At 40.8% G+C, this 22826-nt stretch overlaps 1 long non-coding RNA gene across 1 annotated transcript in view; it reads right to left on the reverse strand.

Annotated features, from left to right (window-relative positions):
* The window catches only part of LOC131199867 (uncharacterized), a 79805-nt gene that overhangs the window by 38523 nt on the left and 18456 nt on the right, over window positions 1-22826 (reverse strand). The window contains exon 2 of the long non-coding RNA XR_009155459.1: window positions 5118-5493. This is a non-coding gene — a long non-coding RNA (uncharacterized LOC131199867). The remainder of the gene's footprint in view (window positions 1-5117; window positions 5494-22826) is intronic.

The following is a 22826-nucleotide window of genomic DNA, read 5'->3' on the forward strand; positions in this document are numbered from 1 at the left end:
TTTACATGGATACCCAAAACAAAAATGTCTCTTTGATAAGAAGTCTCTCACAAAAGCTACATAACTGATGCTCACTTGCTTTCAGTTTTCCAAAACAGATGGATAACAGATATCTGGTTAGGAGCACAAAAGTTTAGAAAAATGGCAGGACGTACAATCCAAATCAATTAAATCATTCAACTGACCTAATAAAATAAATGTAATTAAAAGTAACATGAGGTGTCCTTGGTGCTCTCTGAGTTTGCTTGTTTTCTTGCAAACGTTTCATTATCCTAACTAGGTAGCATCATCAGTGCTAGTAGAGTGATGTTTGCTGTCAGTTTATATTTTAGTGTCTTGCCTGTCCGGGGGAGGGGGGGGCGTCTTAAAGATTCTTTGGTTGGGCTGTTTACTGATGGCTCTTTGGCAGTTTCTTGATTGGGGTGTTGCTTACTTTATTGCTGGTCTGAAGTTAACCTTGGAGTTAATCAATGCTGATATAAATGCTGATTACTGGTAGAAAGGTACTGAAGTCTTTTTCTCTGTTGCGCTGGTTGAGTATATCTTTTGCATAGTCTATAGATGTTGTTAATGTCTATGTGTCTATTGATGACTGATTTGTCAGAGTGCCCGGCTTCAAGAAATTCCCTGGCATTTTTGGAGTTGGCCTGATTTAGGATTGTCACATTTTTCCAATTGAAATTATGGTTAAATCTGTCTATATGTTATAAAGTTAAAGAATTTTCATCATGTCTTCTGACTGACTGCCAGTTGGTGTTCATGGATGCAAATTCGCCAGTCTTCTGCCTGTTTGTCCTACATAATGGTTGTTATAATTCTTACATTGTATGTTGTAGATGACTCCTGTTTTTTCTTCTGGGATTGTTGGGTCTTTTGGTTTGCTTAAGATGTCTTCAAGGGCTTTAGTTGGCTTGTATGCTACGCTGATTCCATTTGGTTGTAGTAGTCTGTGGTTTCTGAGATATTCTTGATGTATGGCAGTGTAGTTCTTTTTAGAGTTTGTGTTGGTTATGTTGTATTGGATTGAGTGGTCAGGGACTTTTTGATAAAGTTGCATGAGTCTCCATTTTGTTGGAATGTGTTGCATAGATGCTTCATTTCCTTTTTCTGCTGTTCTGGGTTGCTAAAATGTGTTTGGGCTTGTTTACATAAAGTCCTTAAGCAGCTTCTCTTGTGACAGGTTGAGTTGTTCCTTTAGTAGTGGAGTACCTGATTACTATGGGTGGTTCTTCTGTAGACTTGTGTTTCTAGTTGCAGTTGTGATCTCTGCTGATCAGGATGTCCAGGAAAGGTGGAGAATTGTTGTTTTCTTTTTCTCTAGTAGGCCTCCCTGCAACCTCCTGGGAGCAAAAAGGGGCCATGATTCCCAGTGATGGAATGGGGTCCTTCAGGCACTCTCCCTCCTCTCTCTTTCTCTCTCTCTTTCTCCCCCCGTCTCCTCCCTCTCTCCCCCTCTTTCTCTCTCATTCTCTCTTTCTCCCTCTCTCTCACTCATTCTCTCTCATTCTCTCATCTCTTTTTTTCTCTTTCTCCCTCCCCCTTTCTCTCTCATTTTCTCATTCTCTCTCTCTCTCCCCCCCTCTTTCTCTCTCTCTCCCATTCTTTCTCTCTCATTCTCTTTCTCTGTCTCCTCTCTCTCCCACTCATTCTCTCTCTCCCCCATTCTTTCTCTCTCCTCCCTCTCTCTCTCTCTCTCTCCCCCCGTCTCCTCCCTCTCTCCCCCTCTTTCTCTCTCATTCTCTCTTTCTCCCTCTCTCTCACTCATTCTCTCTCATTCTCTCATCTCTTTTTTTCTCTTTCTCCCTCCCCCTTTCTCTCTCATTTTCTCATTCTCTCTCTCTCTCCCCCCCTCTTTCTCTCTCTCCCATTCTTTCTCTCTCATTCTCTCTCTCCTCCCTCTCTCTCACTCATTCTCTCTCTCCCATTCTTTCTCTCTCCCTCCCTCTCTTCCCCCCTCTCTCATTCTGATTCTCTCTCTGATTCTCTTTCATTCTGTCTCGCTCTCATTCTCTCTCTGATTCTCTCTGATTCTCTGTCTCTGTCTCTCATTCTCTCTTATTCTGATTCTGTCTCATTCTCTCTCTCTCACTCTCTGATTCTCTCCCTGTCTCTTTCTCTCTCTCATTCTCTTTCTCATTATCTCTCTTTCATTCTGTCTCTTTTTCTCTATTTCATTTTGCGTGGCATCAGTATTTTACCTTGGTATATTTACTCCATCCAGTGGAGCAAAGCAGCCTTCGTCTCCTGCCGCTTGGAACTCAGAGCGGTAAATGGTGACTGGTCAGGGGAGCAGCCAGATTTTGCTCTCCATTGTGGACACCAGATCGGCCCCCTGCAAGCTCTCGTCTCTCGAGGAGCCCGGCCAAAGTTTCCCATGCCACTTCAGCGAGCGCTTCTCGAGACACGAGAGCTTGCAGGGGGCCAATCTGGCATCCGCAATAGAGAGCAAAATCTGGCTGCTCCCCAGACCAGTCACCATTTACCGCTCTGAGTCCCAAGTGTCAGGAAATGAGGGCTGCTTTGCGCCACCAGCTAGGCAAATATAGCGAGGCAGAATGCTGATGCTGCGCAAGTGCAAGTATGCTTCGCTCCCACAGGTTCCAGCCATTGCAATTGCTGCTTCAACCAGCTTGCACCACAGCTCCTCCACCAGGGTGCACTGGCAAAAATATGAAGATTTCTCCATGGACCACCAAAATTTTCTTGCAAATCACCGGTTGGTCACTGCTGGCATAGCTTATTTATTATAGATAAGGAATATGCGCCTTTTAGGACAATAGAGCAACAGACATATTTCCACTCGTTTCCTTCTAATTCTTGTTTTCCAATTACAATTTCTGAAAAGTTTGACAATCTTAACATCAGCAAAAAAAATGAGAGCAAACCACATAACTTGTGTGTTTTTTTTATTTGCATTTATATCCCGCCCTTCTCCGAAGACTCAGGGCGGCTTACACTATGTTAGCAATAGTCTTCATCCTATTTGTATATTTATACACAAAGTCAACTTATTGCCCCCAACAATCTGGGTCCTCATTTTACCTACCTTATAAAGGATGGAAGGCTGAGTCAACCTTGGGCCTGGTGGGACTAGAACCTGCAGTAATTGCAGGCAGCTGTGTTAATAACAGACTGTCTTACCAGTCTGAGCCACAGAGGCCCTTTTGTTTGTTGGAACTGTCTGTTTCCATCACAAATGTTTATACTGTATGATTGGAGACTGTCACAAAATTTCATATCAATTTACAAAAGGTATCTGACTTAATATTTAAATAATATACAGGCATGCTTTCACTGCAGATGCAATATTTTGCCACATCATAAATATTTAGAAATACATCATGGATACCAGTGGTGGGTTTCAAAAAATGTTACTACCGGTTCTGTGGGTGTGGCTTGGTCGGCATGGCTTGGTGGGAGTAGCATGGGAAATATACTGTAAAATCTCCATTCCCACCCCACTCCAGTGGAAGGATACTGTAAAATCTCCATTTCTTCCCGATCAGCTAGGACTCAGGAAACAGAGAATAGATGGTGGTGGGGCCAGTCAGAATTTTTACTACCGGTTCCCACCCCACTCCAGGGGAAGGATACTGTAAAATCTCCATTCCCTCCCCAATCCAGGAAGGAATATATGCATGTTCTTTATTTCTGCTATTTTTAATTGTTTTAATGTTATGTTGCTGCCCAGAATTACATTGGCGAGCTGCACATCCATATAAATTGACTAACTGATTAATTAAATGAGCAAAGAGCTGGATACAATAGTGTTTATCTACTGGCCTTCCAAGTTGTGCAAGAACAGTAGAACTGTGTTGTTTTTAGCACAGGTGGTATTTTTGCATTCCTCTGGCAACTATACTCCCATATAGATCCATATCAGTGATGGGTTTCAAAAAATTTTACTACCAGTTCTGTGGGTGTGGCTTGGTGGGCATGGCATGGCTTGGTGGGCGTAGTTTGGTGGGCATGGTAGGGGAAGGATACTGCAAAATCTCCATTCTTCCCCAATCCAAAGGAAGGTTACTGCAAAATCCCCATTTCCTCCCGATCAGCTGGGACTCAGGAGGCAGAGAATAGATGGGGGCGGGGCCAGTCAGAATTTTTACTACCGGTTTTCCAAACTATTCAAAATTTCTGCTATTGGTTCTCCAGAACTGGTCAGAACCTGCTGAAACCCACGTCTGATGAATACCTTTATGTATGCTACTTCCTCAGGCAGTGATGTGGGAAACATTTGTGGAATGGGCAGCTATATATATTTGATTAACAAAATTTTCTCAGACACTCTTTTAATTTCTAAAGCCAGTGAAAGTAAGCCTCTATATTTTAAACTATGGACATGCTGGTTACAGGAGTGTTTATAGGAATAATAGAGAAGACTTACTGGTTTGACCTGTTTAGTGAAAAGAGGTTCCCCACCCACTCCTTGGATCACCAATGTGACCTCTAAGGATACCATGATAACCCAAACATTTTTGGCATCCATCAAAGGCTTTTGCAATACATTATTATTTGGGTGTTGGGGGTGGGCAGCAGGACAGAATAGAAACCAAAACAGTGGCCTTTTTGTTGCATACTGTTTTATTTCTAAAATGTAACCCAAATGTATTCAGATGCTTACTGGGCGAGGGGTAGAGAGGAGATGCTGCAAAGAGCATAAGTTTCTAGCTGTTTGGGAAAGGCCTGGAGAAGAATGCCCCCTTCTTTCTTTGGGAGCTCCAGGGAGGCCTGTAGGAGAAAAGAGTTATATCCTGGAAAAGAAAAAAATCTTTCAAGGAAGTCTGTTGGCTGGCACAAGGGAAAAGAGCAAGCCTGATAATTAATTGAACAGGAATTTATGTGGGTAATCAATTCTAGGAAATCCAGTTAGGTGTGAATGCCTTTATAAAATGCATTGTCTAGCCCAGCATTTGTATTTTTAATGGTAGAAAAAGAATTTTAAAAAGTACGTGCTTCAGTTTCTTTATTTCCAATTGAAATGAGAAAAAAGACGGTGGTCTTAGAAAGTGGAAAAGAAATCAGTAGTGATTTAAAAAAAGAAGAAAAAAGTAACAAAATCGACCACCAAAATGTCTTTTTGGTCTTTTTGTGACTTTCATTTAAGAAGAGCTTACCTGGACATCCACTGGCTTCTTAGCCTGCACTCTTTTCAGGCTGGATCGATGCTTTCATAACAGACAAGCAAATAGCCACTTTTCTTCTTTTTCTATTCAGCCAGTAAGTAACTGACATTTAGCAGGCTGCTCCTGGCGTCATGGGGAGAGCTTGTTAAGGGGAGGACTGACGTAGGGACAATAAGAGCTATAACCTTCCGTTTTTAATGAACTTCTGACTTCGCAATGTTTGAGCTTCAATCTCCCCGCCCTTCCTATCACCACCGTTTCCTTGCCAGTCTTCCTTTCTTCTCTTCATTTTGAACAAAGCAAAATAAAACGGCTCTTCAGACAAAACAATCCAACCAATCTTGGACTGATCATTCCAAATAAGAAGCTGTGAACAAAAAAGAACAGGAACAAAAAGATTGAGGGTATAAAATTTTTCTCTGTAGAGTTAGGCCTCGTCATAAGGCAGGCATCCAATATCCTGTGTGTTTAATGGTTCCCCAAATATCCAGAGTAGCAAGTGACAACACAGAGTGGATTGGGAGATCGTATAACTATAAACTGAACTAATTAACAAACACAATCTCTGTGCAGTGATAGGAACAAGGAACCAAAAGACAGACAGACAGACAGACAGATATCTGCCCTTGGAATCCCCATATTTGCATGTTAGCCTGCCAGCCTCTGGTCTCTCTCATTCACTTTCTTAATCTTCAATAAGAGAATGATACTGACACTTCTAGACAGGGCCACAGATTTACACTGAGATCTTTGCCAAATAAATGAAGCCATTTATTATCACACTAAATCCTTTATTTTTATTTTTGTTTTCCTTTAAATGAGGATCCCTCTTTGCTTGTGGTCTGTCCAAACAGGTCTGTTTCCTGTCTCATTCTGATTCCCAGTTTCTGTTACCAAATGGGGTGACTCAAAGATAGGACTGGCTAAATGGATCCAAGTGCATAGCATAGCATAAGGATCTTAGCATTTTTTCAGTATGAAAGTCTAGAAGTGTAATACCAACATCTTGAAAGAGACTGTGGTGCACCTCTTCCTTCAGAGGCCTTCTTTTGATTTTGCATGCTTGATAAATATTGCTCAATCTCAAATCTTCCTTTTTGGGGGAAGGTTGCTAAACATGTGGTAGGGATTCAGCTGCTGTGTACCTTTGAAAAAATGGGCTACATAGTCTCTTTTCAGTCAGGATTCAAACTTAGATAAGAGATAGGGATACTACTGATTGTTCTACTGGATGACTTTGAAATGACAGTGAATATTTCTTGGTTTCTACATAACTTCTAAGCAGCTTCTGATACCGTCAACCATGGTATCTTTCCAAATTGCACTAATTAGAGATAGTCAGGACTATTTTATAATGGTTCTGTTTCTGTTTTAGAGGGAGTTTCAGTCAATGGCAATGGGGAGGAAAGTTCAGCCCAGTGGCTACCCCCTTTCTGGGTTGCCCTAAAGCAGTGGTTCTCAACCTGTGGGTCGGGACCCCATTGGGGGTCGAATGACGATTTGCCAGGGGTCGCCTAAGACCATCGGAAATATGGGAAGTATACTTGCGAGTCGAAGAATCACGCTCCAATGGTTGACTCCACAAGCCAGCTGCAGGCTCTTCAAATCGCTAGCCAAATTCGGCTTCAGGCGCGATGAATTAAAAAAGAGAGAAATCTTTGCTCTGATGTCTCCCTCTCAAGCCAGCTGCAATCACTCCCAATCACTAGCCTAATTTGGCTTCAGGCGTGATAAACTTAACAGGGGAGGAGTCTACGCTTTAATGCCTCCATCCTCAAGGCAATCGCAAGCAGTTCAGATCGCTAGTCAATTTGGCTTCAGGTGCGATAAATTCAAAGTGAAAATAATTTTACGGTTGGGGGTCACCACATCGTGGGGAATTGTATTAAAGGGGTCGCCACATCGTGGGGAATTGTATTAAAGGGGTTGCAGCACTATAAAGGTTGAGAACCACTGCCCTAAAGGCTGGTTCTCTCTTCTCCCCACCTCCCGCTTGCTCTCTCCATATCCATATCCTGGGTGAGGTCATGGCCATATCCATATCCTCACTGGGTGAGGTCATGTGGCAGATCAAAGTGAGTACAATTGATAGGTTGACAATACTCAAAGTTACTGTATATTGCCATCCTAAGCCCAGAGGGAAATTATATTGAAGTCCTGTCCCAGTGCTTGAAAGCTGTCAGTTGGCATGAAACTGACCAAAATTTAATCCAAGCAGCTGGAGTAACTTGTTGTTGGTTTCAATTATGCCTCAGCTTCAACAGTCTCTCAGAATACTGGCACTATCCCTTGGGAACAGGTCCATAAATTGGAAATCATCCTGGACTCATAGTTCCTGCTGGATGAAAAAAAAAATTGAGTTTACAACCAGAAGGGTTTTGCCCGGATTCAACTGGTGTACCAGTTGTGTCCCTTTCAAACAATTTTTTTTATAGTTTAATTTCTATACCGCCCTTCTCCCGAAGGACTCAGGGCAGTTTACAGCCTTATTAAAAACACAAATAATACATAATATAAATAACAAATTTAAAACGAATTTAAAACAAATATTAAATAGGCCTAATTAACTAAAAAGTCATAGACCGACGTAAAAACCCTTAAAATTTAAAATTATAATTAAAATACACTCAGGCTAGTCCCGCACGATTAAATAGTAAGGTCTTCAGTTCCCGCTTGAAGGTTCGGAGGTTGGGGAGTTGGCGTAACCCCGGAGGTAGCTTGTTCCAAAGGGCCGGTGCTGCCACAGAGAAGGTTCTCCCCCTGGGGGCTGCCAACCTACATTATTTGGTCGATGGCACCCTGAGCAGGCCCACTCTGTGGGAGCGCACAGGTCGTTGGGAGGCCAGCGGTGGCAGTAGGCGGTCTCGTAAATAGCCCGGTCCTAAACCATGGAGCGCTTTGAAGGTGGTCACTAACACCTTGAATTGCACCCGGAAGGTGCAACATTGAGATACAACAGTTGGTACAAAATTCAGTGACCCATGTTGACTGGTGCTGTTTGCAATGATCACATTACCTCAATCGCGTGGTTATCAAAAGGTTTCTGAGTGCAATTCAGAGTGTTAGTTTTCACTTAGAAAACCTGATATGGCTTGGTACCAAGATATATGCAAGGCCACCTATTCTAGCCAGTGCTGATCTGTCCAACACTCCCAAGGAAAAGTTGCTGGTAGTGCCCTATTTCTATGAGGTGAGGGGGGCCAAAGCTAGGAAGCGTTGTTTTTGTTTTTTGTTTTTTTTCCTTATGGATCCTGTCAGTTGAAGATGCTCTCTTGTTGACCTTAGATTGCCCCCTTTCATAAAGGCCTTCCAAAGGTTATTGAACTCTTTGGATGATTTTAGGCAGAGGTCCCTAACCTCTGGGCTGCACAATTGGTGAGTAAGCACGTTTGTACAGGCACAGCTCCACTTGCACAAGCAGTGGGCCCTCACTCGCACACATGATGTTCCATTTGCACTCCAAATGAAGCACACCTACCACTCACACAGAACTAATCCCCTTCTTCCCCCCCCCCTCCGAGCCGCTGAGCTGCTGATTTTGGGGATATTTTTGTTCATCATCTCATGATCCTTTTATTTTGTATGGTCGTCGCTGTTAGCATTGGTTTTGATTCTGTGAATTGTTTTGGTATTTTGGTGTCACTGGGTATGGGGTTAAATTTATTTGTTTTATTTAATTTACCGTGAATGTTTGGTGAAATTTTTTTTATTTACCATTCATACTTTATTGCATTCGATCTTGTTTTAACTTGCCAGAACCTGAATGATTCGGTGGACTTGAACAAGGATCCGTCTTCTAATCCAAAAGTCTTCATGGGGCAAAAGGGAACAATTAGAAACTTTGGAGATGCCAATCAACTTCTTTGTGTGTGTGCATTTGTTTGTACATGCCACTTCATTTGTGAGTACAAAAGCCTCTTAAAAGCTGTACACTAATATAATCCAAGAAAGCTTTTGCTTGGCAAACTCTAAGAAAAGAATGGCTGTTCACGACAGAGTCTGACACATTCAGATTTGAACAAAAGGCATACAAGAAAAGAACCTCTGACAGGCTGTAAGAAGTGCTGTGCTGTTTTTAAACACCCTGTCTGTCCAGCCAAGGTTTACTTTAACTCACTGCTTGAGAAGCTAAGGTTCATCTGAAGAGGGTTAGTCATTTATGTTCCTCAGCAGGGTGTCTGCAATTTCCTTATACTAGGTACGTCACTAAAGCTAATGGGGTTGACCTACCTCCTTTGGTTTCATTTGCAGATGAGTTGTATTCTCTCATTTTCCATCAGCAACACCACAGTGATGTGATGGAGAAACAAGGAAAGAATTGTGCTTATTATAGATGTCTATTGTCAAATAAGATGATCCTATTATTTAAAAAATGGCAGGAGTGAAACTGTCTGAGAATGTATAAGGAAAGCACGTAGTGCTAATAGTAATAGTATTGTTGTTGATGACGACAGTGAGGATATCTTCAATTAATGGCACAATTTAAATATTTTTACAGAATTAAAATTACATATATTGGCATAATTGAAAACAAACAACAAGAAAAAACTTTAGATATGTTTCTCATTTAAACCTATTATGAACAGGTTGTGATCTAATGAGCACAATAGGCATACAGGAACTGTCTTTCTGCATCAGATGCCAAAACTGAACAAAGGACAAAGTGACATGATTATTACAGCTGGTAAGAAATATATTATTTGACCAGCATGTCAAATATTAATCTATTAATGTCTATTACATGGGAATAGACCTATTCCCAGTCTATTTATGTCAATATCCTTCCTTCCTTCCTTCCTTCCTTCCTTCCTTCCTTCCTTCCTTCCTTCCTCCCTCCCTCCCTCCCTCCCTCCCTTCCCTTCCCTTCCCTTCCCTTCCCATCCTTCCCTCCTTCTATAGAAAGGGCTTAATAGTCTTTTGCCATTAAACAGGTACTAATTAAATATTAAAGCTAACTCTGTTATTCTAATTGGGGAAATGCTCCAATCCAAAAACTGAAATCACACTGTTGTATGGAATAGACATGTAAATGCATGAGCAGAGGCTGGGGAAAATGCTGAATTGCTGCTTTATGCTAAAGTCAGGAAGTTGTACCATTTATATAACTTTGAATTACTATTGGGACAGTTTCACTATTTCACTTTTTTTATGATTCCTAAAAGAGAAAGGGATCCTAATCTTCGGCACCATCTCATGTGTTTTTATCTTTAGGGCTAGGCAGATTTATAAAGTTGTTTTGCAAGAACAGATATAGAATCATATGGCTGGAAGGGACCTTGGAAGTATTTTATTCTAACCCCTGCCCTAAACAGGAGCTTGTTGTCCAATCTTTTCTTGAAAAACTGACCCAAAACACTTAGGCTCTATGTATACACATAGGAAGAGGTTTGATCTAGGCTACTTCATAACCAGTGGTGGGATTCAAGTAATTTAACAATTGGTTCTCCGCCTAATGATTTCTTCCAACAGCCAATTTGCCAAACTGCTCAGAAAGTTAACAACCGGTTCTCCCGAAGTAGTGCAAACTGGCTGAATCACACCACTGTTCCTAACTATCATGAGGGTTAGCTGGTATCCAAACAATGGATGTTGGCAGCCAGACAATAATGCCACTTGTTTCTTGAGTTTTGTTGCAATGTATTAGCCTCCCTTGAAGTTCCTGTGAGAATTCTCAGGCAATATCAAAATTGGTTGGGAATTCTGGATCGCATGGCCAAACACATTTGGGGAAGCTTGCAAAAATATTGTCTACCAAGAGAGTTAATACAGTAGCTGTTATGTATTAACAGTTGTGCCTTTAAATATTTGAGCGGGAAATCAGCACGTTGCTGATTGGACGAAGCCTCCAGCAGAACTGTATAAAAGGAGAGGTTTTTGCCCCAGCCTGTTGCTGGGTTCACCCTATATTAAAGGGCTGTTGTCACTACCCTGGTCTCCAGCCTCGTTACTTCCCGAACTTAACATTGGCGACGAGGATGGGATCTCGAGGCTAAGGAGAACCAGAACCGAGCTGAAGCACGCTAGTCCCGAACCCAGCAACCTCAGGGCAGAAACGCGGAAATGGCAAACACGCCACCCGCACCGTACAACCCGGGCAAGGAGAAATGGGGAACATATATGACCCGTTTCGAAAGCTTTCTAGAAGCCAACGAACTAAAGGGGACCCCTATTTCCTTCAACTTAGACCCCCAGGTAGCCCCCATTAGGCTTAAGGCGAGGAGAGTCCCTTTTGCCCTAAAACCAAAAATTGATAAGGAGCTGGACAAGCTCATAAATCAGGGGGTTTTGGTGCCAGTCGATCACGCAAAGTGGGAGACGCCAATCGTCACCCCCATCAAATCGGACGGGTCAATTAGGATTTGCGCTGACTACAAGGCGACGCTTAACAAAGCCTTACAGAAAAGCGCCACCGGTTCCGTGGTGCAACATTTATTGCACTCCTTGGGGCAAGGGCAAGTCTTTGCAAAGTTAGACTTGGCCCAAGCCTACCAACAACTGCCAGTAGACGCCCACACAGCCAAGCCCAAACGACAGACGCACAGGGGGCATTCAAGTGCACCCGATTGCAATTTGGGGTTAGTGTGGCACCAGGGCTGTTCCAAAACCTGATGGAACGACTACTGCAAGGGCTCCCAGGGTAGTTCCTACTGATGATGTCCTAATTTCAGGGAAAACATGGAGGAATTGGGGAGCGTTAAGAAAGGTCTTGAGCATTTTCCGGACAGCCGGATTAAAAGTCAAGACAAATAAATGTCAGATAGGGGTCGAATCGTCGATTTCTTGGGCTACCGGATAGACAAGAAAGGAATTCACCCTACTGAGAGCAAGGTTAAGGCAATTAGGAAGGCTCCAGCGCCCAAAAACAAAGCAGAGCTGCAGGCATTCCTGGGATTGGTTAATTTTACGCGGTCTTTTAAAGAACAAAGCAACCGTTCTTGGAACCGCTGCATAGGCTCTTAGGAAAAATACTGTTTGGTCTTGGGGAAAGTCAGAAAATAGGGCTTTTGAAGCAGTAAAGAACCTGCTCTCAAGTGATAGCCTGCTCATCCAATATCACGACTCACTACCCCTAGTGCTGGTTTGCGTTGCGTCCCCTTATGGGGTGGGGGCTGTACTCAGCCATAGACTTCCAAACGGCACAGAAGCCCCTATAGCGTTCTACTCTAGAACGATGTCCTCCCAGAGAGGAACTACAGCCAATTAGACAAAGAAGCATTAGCCATTGTATCAGGGGTCAAAAAATTCCATGAGTATGTCTTTGGGCGGAATTTTGAAATCGTGACTGACCACAGACCGTTACTGGGATTACTGGCTGGCGATCGCCAACGCCTGTGGCACTTTCGCCACGCTTGACTCGATGGACTATATTTTAGCCGCTTACTCATACAAGCTGCAGCATCGACCGGGAAAGAAGTGGGGCATGCAGACGCATTGAGCGATGCCCACTGCCAGGGGCGATCAAGACCCCACTCCGGGACACCCATCCTCCTTATTGACTCGTTGACTCTGGCCCAGTCACATCAAAGGAAGTGGCTCGGCATCATACCGACATTGTGTTAAGGACTGTACCGGTTGGGTACAGAGAGGGTGGCCCGCTGCGCCGGGCGAACGGTTCAAAGAATTTGTTAAGAAACGTGATGAGCTCTCGGCTCAAGGGGGGTGCCTGTTATGGGGTGATCGTGTAATAATTCCTGTTAAGTTAAGGGGCAAGGTATTGGACCTCCTCCACGAGGGTCACCCAGGCATCGTAAGGATGAAGGGGTTAGCTAGAAGCTATGTATGGTGGCCACTCATGGACGCAGAGATTGCTGAGAGGGTAGGGAAATGCCAAGCTTGCCAAGAGTCCAGACCGCTACCCCCAACAGCCCCAGTCAGAGAATGGGAAAAGCCCCAAGGGCCTTGGTCAAGAATCCACATTGACTTTGCTGGCCCCTTTCACGGCCAAACGTTCCTAGTGGTGGTGGATGCATTTTCCAAATGGTTAGAGATCATACTTATGAAGTCCACCACAGCCAAGCAGTAATCGCAACCCTGCGCCACCTATTCGCAACTCACGGGTTGCCGGACACTCTGGTGTCCGACAATGGGCCCCAATTCACGGCAGCCCAGTTTGAAGAGTACCTGGCAGAGGAAGGCATCCGACATGCCCTCTCTGCACCTTTCCACCCTGCGTCGGATGGCCTTGCAGAGCGTTCCGTCCGGAGCGCTAAGGAGGCATTGTCCAGGCTCAAGCCAGGTGACTGGCAAACGAAAATAGACTTTTTCCTAGCCGTCCAGCACAGAACCCCAAGCACAGCCACGGGAAAAAGCCCAGCCGAATTGCTAATGGGACGAAAACTCCGGTGCCCACTTGACCGTTTGAACCCCCATTACACACCCGAGGGTTACAAGGGGGAGCTAGAAAAACAAGGAAATGAGCATAGGCGACCGGTGTGGGCCCGAAACTATGGGGACGGCCCGAGTTGGGTCGCCGGACAAGTAACAAAAGTAACAGGGCCAAAATCGACGTGGTAGAGCTACCAGACAACCGAATGTGGCGACGCCACATAGATCAGTTAAGGAAACGAATAACTGACCAAACCAAACCAACAGAGACAGGTAATGACCAATACCACTTTGAATCCACAGCTGACAATGACCCGGGGGAGGCGCAAGACTTAGCTGAGGTCCCAGAGTTCCAGCGACGCCATCAGGTCCCCGAGGGAAACAGCAGGGAAAATTCCAAAATTAATCCAAGGCCGGATGGCCAAGTAAAAGAGTCGGCCAATAATCCAGAGCCCGATGGCCCAGAGAAAGAGCTGGGAGGAGAAAACAGCCCCTCCGACCAGCTCAAAACACCACCCAGAACTGAACCGCGCAGGTCAGAAAGAACTAGGAGACGCCCAGGTTATTTGCGTGACTACGTCGAAAAATAACATGTAAATAAATATGTAAATAAGACCAAGTGTTTTCTGGGAGGGGAGGAGTGTTATGTATTAACAGTTGTGCCTTTAAATATTTGAGCGGGAAATCAGCACGTTGCTGATTGGACGAAGCCTCCAGCAGAACTGTATAAAAGGAGAGGTTTTTCCCCCAGCCTGTTGCTGGGTTCACCCTATATTAAAGAGCTGTTGTCACTACCCTGGTCTCCAGCCTCGTTACTTCCCGAACTTAACAGTAGCTAGTAAGTAAACAGTTCTTGCTACAAAAATATCACACACACCAATTGCCTACATAGCAGGGGGAAAGCAGAATTTTTAAACTGAGTTCTGGAGTGGAAGAAATTGAACATCTGAAAACGCCTATAGAGGTTTGTATAAGTAATGGATTTTAGAAGTGAGAAAGAAATTGCTATTTTTTTAGTTCCTTTATGTTTTTATGGTTATACGATGTTATTTTATATACCATAGTTGTATGCCCATTGTCTAAAATAAACTATGAATGCTGAACCAGTGTCAATCATTAACAGTCCTTCTTGTTTTTAGATGGTATAATTTTCACTGCATCTACAGAATTCTGTTTTACACACTTTAATGACATTGCTCTTTTGAGCCAACAGCCAAATCCTTAATTCTGCAGAGAAGAGATAAAGATGATTTCACATTGTTTCTCAGAAAGGGCCTCTTAGTTTGATGCACAACAGAAAAGGCAAGGAGGCAAAAGCTACAAGAGTGTGTAGCTGTTAGCTGCAGTGACGTCCAAAGTCAGATAAGCACTCTTGAGCTATCTTTCAAGAAAACCGGATGATAAACTTTGAGAGATTACATTTTAAATGGTCGTAATCCTATTAATAGTGTTCATTATTTTTGTCCTAACTCTAAACTTTTATGAAACCTTCAGAGCTGCAGCACTATTGTCTAAATTGCATAGACCTCAACACTTTTAAGCATGGTATTGTCATTAAATATGGAATGCTGAAAACTAAAAGTTAAGATTTGCTTCTCAAAGTAATGTTGTGGACATCTGATTTGCTAATTTACCAAATTTATATGGGCTTCCATCTCACAAAAAGTAACTCTAGGCAGCCTACAGCAATTAAAACAATAAATATATAAAAACAACTATTTAAAAGAGCAAAAAACCCCAAAACCCTATAAAGCAGAGGCCCCCAACCTTTTGGGTGACAGGGACCAGTTCTACGGAGAGAGGTTTTTCTCTGGACCGGAGTGGGTGTGATTTCACGCATGACCTGCATCTCATGTGTGTGATGATGGGGCTTCTCTAGTTTGTGCAGCCCAGTTTCTGGTGCGCCGCGGATCAGTGCCAGTCCACTGCCTGGGAATTGGGGACCCCTGCTATAAGGCATAAAAGAGGATTAATGTTAACCACAGTAATGAGGCCACCTCAAGATCTTGTCAATCTCCTGGGATCCTCACGCTTGATGACATAACCAGGTCTGGAGGAAATTCTGGAACGTTAACAGGGATGGAGCTAACTTCACTTCTGGGGAGTGGGGAGGAGAATGTTTCATAAGGCAGGTGTCACAGCAAATAAGGCCTGCCTTCTGGAACCTATCAAGTGTAGTTCCCTGACAGAAGGGATCTACAACACAATTATTCACTATGTATTGTCTATGTATTGTCACTGTATTATGAAGAATTTTTGACAGGCTGAAGGTTCCAAAATTAATATTTGTTAATGTAGCACAAAAACAATAGAACATGGTAACTCAGTGAACTAGGAAAAATATTTTTTTATTGTTGAGAAAGTGTAGTGATATGATTTCAGATAAAGATGAAATGCTAAAATTGAAGCCAAGCCATTAATGGGAGCATGGTGAGAACTTTCTCCTATGGAAAAAGGAGGGGAAAAAAATCTTTATTTTTTTAAGCATGGAAGGAATGGATGAATGTACATCAGATTACATCGCAGATGGCTTTGTATCATCCAAAACAGCCAATAGATGGCAGATTAATACAGTTGTCTGGAAACTTTCTGTCCCTGCCACAGAAACCAATGCTGATCAGGGTTCAGGAGAGAAAAACATGATGGAACCAGCTTCTCAGAAGTTTTTCTTCTCTCTTGTTAAGGCAATATGATAGAATGCCCATTACACGACCTTGAAGTCCAGCCACTGACCTAAACAAGCCATCCTGAGATAGTTAAGAGGAATAGAAAGAAATGAAGCATGTCTCTTTAGTTCTAGATGTGATCATTAGCAAAAGGAAAGGACCAAGCAGAAACCTTTAGATACAAGAGCTCTACTATATCCTTCAGGAATTATTTTTTTCTGAACAGCTGTAAATTGTCATTGTCTGCAATGAGAAGAGTGTTGATTTACAGCTCTGAATTGAGCTCCATACTGCCAGCCTGTTTATTTTTATAGGATGACATGTGCTGCCCTCTGAAGCATATCATATGAATGCTTGTAAAACATGTCAAGTGCCCAAGCTACTAATGTTGTTAAATTCTTTTTTTAAAATGTTATGTATATACAGTATTACACACACACCCCAAAAAATGCAATTAGCACTTAAGTGCATATGTGCATGTACATAATCTGTAATTAGTGGGCATGGAATGAAATTTAACTTTTTTGTATCTCCTGATGAAAACCATATCTCTGAAAAAGCTTAAATATAATGGGAGAAAATCCCTCAAATGTGGCTTCTTTTTCCTAGTGCAATCGCCCTTCAAAGGAAATATTTCATTACAATATAGGTCACGCAGGGAATAATTGCAGTAGACCCACCTGCTGGTTATTAGGGTTCCCTTTCAGGACTATTATTTCCTTTTTTTAAGCTACTAAATCTAGGATACTCATAATAATGTGATCACTTTGTCCCTTAATGGAATATGGAAATTTAAGTTATACAGTACATTACTTCCCCCCACCCCTGGAAACTTGCCTAATAAAATGTCTTTTTTGAAAAACATTTCAGTTTTTCTATCTTACTTTGTTTGAAAATTACTTCAAATCTCTCTCTCTCTTTGAAGTGTCAAGAGATACTAGTTTTGATGTTGTGCTTTCTTGCACATTTTTCTGCCTTCAACTATTCATACCAACTCCCCAACAGCTCATCTTTCCCAATATGAAAAAAAAAAAAAGAACAGCAGAAGGCTGGTATATTTAAACCCTCTATATACTGTTCCTTGGAATTTAACCCAGATATTCTACAGGCTGCAGAGAGATGATTGATATATACAGTACTTCTGGCAAAGTCCCAGCAGAGTGCAAGAATATCCTATTCTAAATGGACATAAATTCTCTTCCATCACCTTGAATGATAGGAAAAAAATGCATGAGAATTTCCCCCTTTAGATTTATTGACAAGGAGTGCATCACGGACAAAGTACACTCTAGCTGGCTATAGTAAAAGTACTACAGTGAAACCTAGATTTCATATACAATGGACAATTTTTCCCCCCAGAGTTTTTAATTCATATGTATCATGACCTCATGATCAAAATTTCCCTGGTTTTGTATTCAATGGAAGTTTGTGAATTCCCCTTAATTTTTCTGTTGGAATGAGATTTCACATAAGAAAGCCTTATTGGGGGCTGCTCCTAGGCCCCGGAACTTCTTCAAAAGGCATTTTCTGTGTATTTATTTATTGTGAAATTTATTGGCTGCCCATCTCATATCCAAAACCTCTGGGTAGCTTAAAACATAAAAAGATTAAAAATGTTAAAATCATCAGTTATAAAATAACATAGCAGATAAACTCATTAACTCATAAACTCATTAACATAAGATGGCCTGTGCATGTTGTCTGCACTACTTTGTTTAAGAAAAATGTTTTATTTTATCGACATTTATTTTAGCATTTTGATTCTTATTTGTACTGTGTTTTGTTTTGTTTTGTATTTTGTTTAAACTACTTACTCTGGTATTTAATAGCTTATTTGGTGTTAGCTATATTGTGAAATAGTGTATAACTATTAGAACCAATGTGTATATTTAGGCAGAAAGAATGTCATGCTGTGGCATTTGGTTCCAGCTTCCTTATAAATAGAGGAATGTACAGACTTACATCTAAGCAGAAGTATAAAATTGCTTTGTTGTTCCTTTATTTTGAGAAAGGTTTCCATAAACTATACAATTTAGAGACAGCAGTTGTATCTGCTAAGGCTCAGTAATTCTAAAAAAAAAAAATCTATGCTGCCCTTTATGAGACAGCATGTCCAGACCTCGCTCCACATTCTTTGAGCAATGACACGTAACCAAACTCATTTCTTGGAAGTTAAAGTGGGATGTAAAAATCAATGCAATCAGGTGCAGCTAAGAACCAGAACCAGATGCAAGTCTGAACAACTATCACCTGCTGCTGAATCTTTGTCTCCTCCACGTGAAAAAATAAATAAATAGTCCTTTGTTTAGTAGTTATTTTTACTAGCAAGCTAACTTAGAATTGACCCTCAGAATTGCTGGCTGATCCATTATGTTTTCAAGGGTTTAACCTGAACCTTAAAATAGTAATTTTGCTTGCCAGCTAAATTTCCGAGTGTTGTTTACAAAGGGTTAATGTTTACACATTGACTTTTTAACACAAGCCATTTTCTGTGGAATTGTTATCACTTATTTGGTCACTTATTACAGAGAAACCAGTTGACATCATTTTCAACCCAGCAGTCATTTCTGGTTATTCCGTTCTTTGTCTTTTTTCAAGCCTGATTCATGCTAATTTTGGGGGGAGTTAGCAGTGTGGACAAAGTACTACTGAGGCATTAATCCCTTGGTTAGAATCGTCTTCATACATGTATTATAGGTACATGCAGGAAAATATTTATACAACATTTTTCTCTTTCCTTTGTGTATGAGAAGCCAGCAACAATTTTAATGCATTATGAAGACATGTCTAATTTCATTAATTGTGAAGTGACCCTGAAATAATACTATAGCATGTAAAGGGAAGATGGCAATGAACAGTTGGCCCTAATAGCAACAACAGAAACCTGAAACTATTAGAGGAACATTTATTTGTTCATTTGAATTTACAGGTTCACCACTCAACTATTCTGGACAGCTTGGAAGGATTAAAAACTAAGCAATACATTAAGATACCTAATAAAATGCAGACACAACAAGAAAGAAAAAGTCAGTACAGCATTGCAATACATTAATTAAGGATGCCAGTGGACCTGGTTTCATGAGTTAATGGGCCTTACTTTTCTTGGCAGCAGTCCCTGTGACAAATGTGATTCTGGGCTAGTACAGTATAATCCTGAAGGAGCAAGCTTTGGATACCCTGTTTCCAAATTCCTAATCTTACAGATATTTTATATTCTAATAAATATGTCTGAGGCACTGGGTTGTATCCCTTCAGTGTTTCTTATCCAGTCCAATTTCTGTTCAAACCTCTGCCCTAGTTACTGCCATTACATTTCATTACCCGTAACCACTCAATGACTATAGAACATTGTGAGTTCCAACATAGGGCAAGCAGCATCTAGGAATCTTTGTTATTGTATATCTCAAAAAGTCTGCAATACAAAGATTAGTTGGATTTTAGAAACATCCTTCATAGTTGCCTGAATTCTAAAATGATCCATCAATGATGAAGACCAAGCAATTTAAACTGGTTCTCATTTCTATGGCCCCTGGGTTCTGTCACAGACATCATTTCCGGAATCCAGATATACAAAAGCTCATGCACAGAGAGCTTCCTTACAATCAAAAATATCAGGTCAAAGATTTAAAACTCTAAAATCAATAAGTGTGAGCAGATACAACCAAAGCCCTGTTTTAAGTGGAAAACAGAATAAGATAAAAATTATTACAGTAGAAGATAACTTGCACAAAACAAAATTCTAGCAAGAAAGGGAATACCAGTAAGTGATAAGAAGCACAGGCTGTACAAGTACTAGAAAAAAACTCCCTTTGTCTAAACTGCTGTCTCGTACAATTCCCAGCGAAAAAAGCAAGAAATAACTATGTATGATCAAGAACAAGGTTGTTCTCACCCTAAATCAATCACTGTTTCTTTCTAATAAACTATGCAAGAGGAGATCATGTAATGCTTGGAATCAGTGTAATAAATTGCTTGCTTGAAAAACATTTGTCTTCTTCTGAAAGAGAACAACCTGTAACTCAGATCAATAAAATCTCAAAGCAATTTTCAGCTTTGGTCGTATTTCATGTAAATTGAGATCAAGGGTTAATGCTCTTCCTACATTAATTGTGTAGGATTAATTATCCTATAGTTCTGGCATCATTGACAGAATGTTGAGATCAATGCCACTTGGTCACTGAATGGACAAGGTGGCAGCACTGTTTTGATCAGTGGTTCTCACTTCTGTGCCTCAACCAGTGCAATCATTCCAACCCTTTTCTTTTTTTCATCAACTCTGATTTAGGATAGAGATGACTTCACTAACTGACAATCTGAGAAGTTACTCGCCTTAGGGTAATATTACCTGATAATCCCAAAAGAAGGAGAATGGAGGAAGACAAAGTTCCTCAGCCAGTTACCCTCTGGTAAGATGGGTGGCCAATAAATTGTATAAATAAATAAATAAGTAAGTAAAGAAAGAAAGAAAGAAAGGTCATGATGATGGTTATAAAGACACCAACCATGATTTGTTTAAATTTGGATTTTTATATACACCTATATATGGCTTGGCTCAAACATAATCCTAGGTCACAATTATAATTCACAATGCACAATATCTGTGTTTCACACATCATGCTAAATCAAACCAAACAGACCACATTATGCTTTAGTGTGATGTAAGTGTGAACCTGATCAACGTGTCTATATAAAACTTGATTAACCTTTTAAAACTTAGTTTAGCATTATTTGTATATGCCTCAGAATTCCCACACTTTGCTTTCATCTCAATTTCCTCCTCAGATTCGTTAACTGGTATCTGCTCATCTATTCTGAATTGCAGTTTTTTCTGATTTGTATTGCACCTAAAAGCCTTGCTGAATTTCACACCTGACATCATGTATAAACTAATATGCATCTTAATGTAGCACTATTTTGTTTGAATTCTGACATCTTTTAAACTAAAAGAAGGAATTTAGTCAATATAATAATTATGATTGCCATGAATTTGATTGATCATCTGTCTTAAAACAGATACTCTTTTTTGTATCATGATAAAAAGATAAAGGGAAAGGTTCCCCTTGTACATACGTGCTAGTCGTTGCCGACTCTAGGGGGCGGTGCTCATCTCCGTTTCAAAGCCAAAGAGCCAGCGCTGTCCGAAGACGTCTACATGGTTATGTGGCCAGCATGACTCAATGCCAAAGGCGCATGGAACTAGTCCTAGCCCCTGAGCCACCGCATCCCTTCTTGTATCATGATACAATCATCTAATTCTTAAATGAAATATTTTGCATTTTGAACAGAAAGTTCTAGGATTAGAAAAGAATAGTTTCTTAAATACATTAGAAGGATAGAAGGATAAACTTTAGATATAGTCTAAAGTTAACATACTGAATTGGATAAATCTCATTAGCATCAGAATTCCCAAGATCATTTATTTAGTTTTAATTAATGTCCTTATATCTCAATCTCCATTTTCCATAGTCCATACTATCAAATACTCAACGATGTTATCAGAACATAAAGAATACATAAATACTGTTTCTAGCCAACAATTTTTTTTTCAGAATTATGCCTTTGAATTATGCTTGTGTAATCCAAATTAATATTCTAAAATCAACTGCTACCATATTTTAAATGCTATGGATGTTAGCATTCTTATCTCCACTAGATCTTTCAGACTTTATAGTGCCATTTTCCTTTGCTGTTCTCAATGAGGAAATGACGAATATATCTGTCAAATCTAGAGTTTAATCAAATCTTGGAAAACGTTTTTGAATAAATTTTTATATTATCTCAATAAAATGTTTGTAGCACAATTTGTTGACAGTTGATTTGATGAAGAGATAAAGCATGTCTATAAAGAAAATACTTTACTATCAGTAAAATAAAGCATCGACATTGCAATATCTTGAGGAACCCAGATATTTGGTCTCTCGACAGTTCAAGATATGGTCATGAAAAAATGCCTAAGGATTGCAAGGAAGAAACATGTCTGTACTGGCCTAATTTGGCCAATAGGAGTTGGACAGATCTCAACATCTGACAACTGCAACCCAACATGTTATGCTGTACCCAGGGGGAAAAATATCTGTCAGGAGAAACTTTGAATTTAAGTGCTAAGTGTGGGTTGGAAATAAAGCAAAGGCAATATCATGACAGAAAAAAAGTGGCTACATGGGGATGTTTGTCTAGGAATAGGAACAAATGGGGAACAGTCCTTTGCTGCAAAAAAGAAGTTAAGATTCTAATCCTGTAGCATTTTTCAAATTCCAAACAGAATCCTGGGCTCTGTTCCTATATAATAAAAGATTAATTGATACTGAGTTTGGATTTTTCTCTATTTCACCCTGAAAGTGTGTTCTACTTCAGAAACTGTGCCTCTTATTGTTTTTATAATGAATAGCAAAGAAGACTATTGGTAATTACAGAGGAAAACTTGTTTTCTGTGTTTAATAAAATCAGCCCTAAAATGTGTTTGCTTAATTAATATTGTGGATGTCCAGTGGCTGGATTTGAAACCTCCATAGCCTGATCTAACAGGTGAAATATCACTAGAATGAAACATAGACATTGGCTAACACAGCATTGTTTTCCCTATAGACTTTGCTTGCACTTTCTCTAGAGTTATGTCCTCTTTAAAGACATTGTTCCTTTAGTTCAGCCTCAGATAAATTTGCGGTAAAAATGCCTGGTGGAATAAATTACACAGTGGAATTACCATCAT

The sequence above is a fragment of the Ahaetulla prasina genome, chromosome 5 (assembly GCF_028640845.1).
Source record: "Ahaetulla prasina isolate Xishuangbanna chromosome 5, ASM2864084v1, whole genome shotgun sequence".
NCBI classification, from domain to species: Eukaryota; Metazoa; Chordata; class Lepidosauria; order Squamata; family Colubridae; genus Ahaetulla; species Ahaetulla prasina.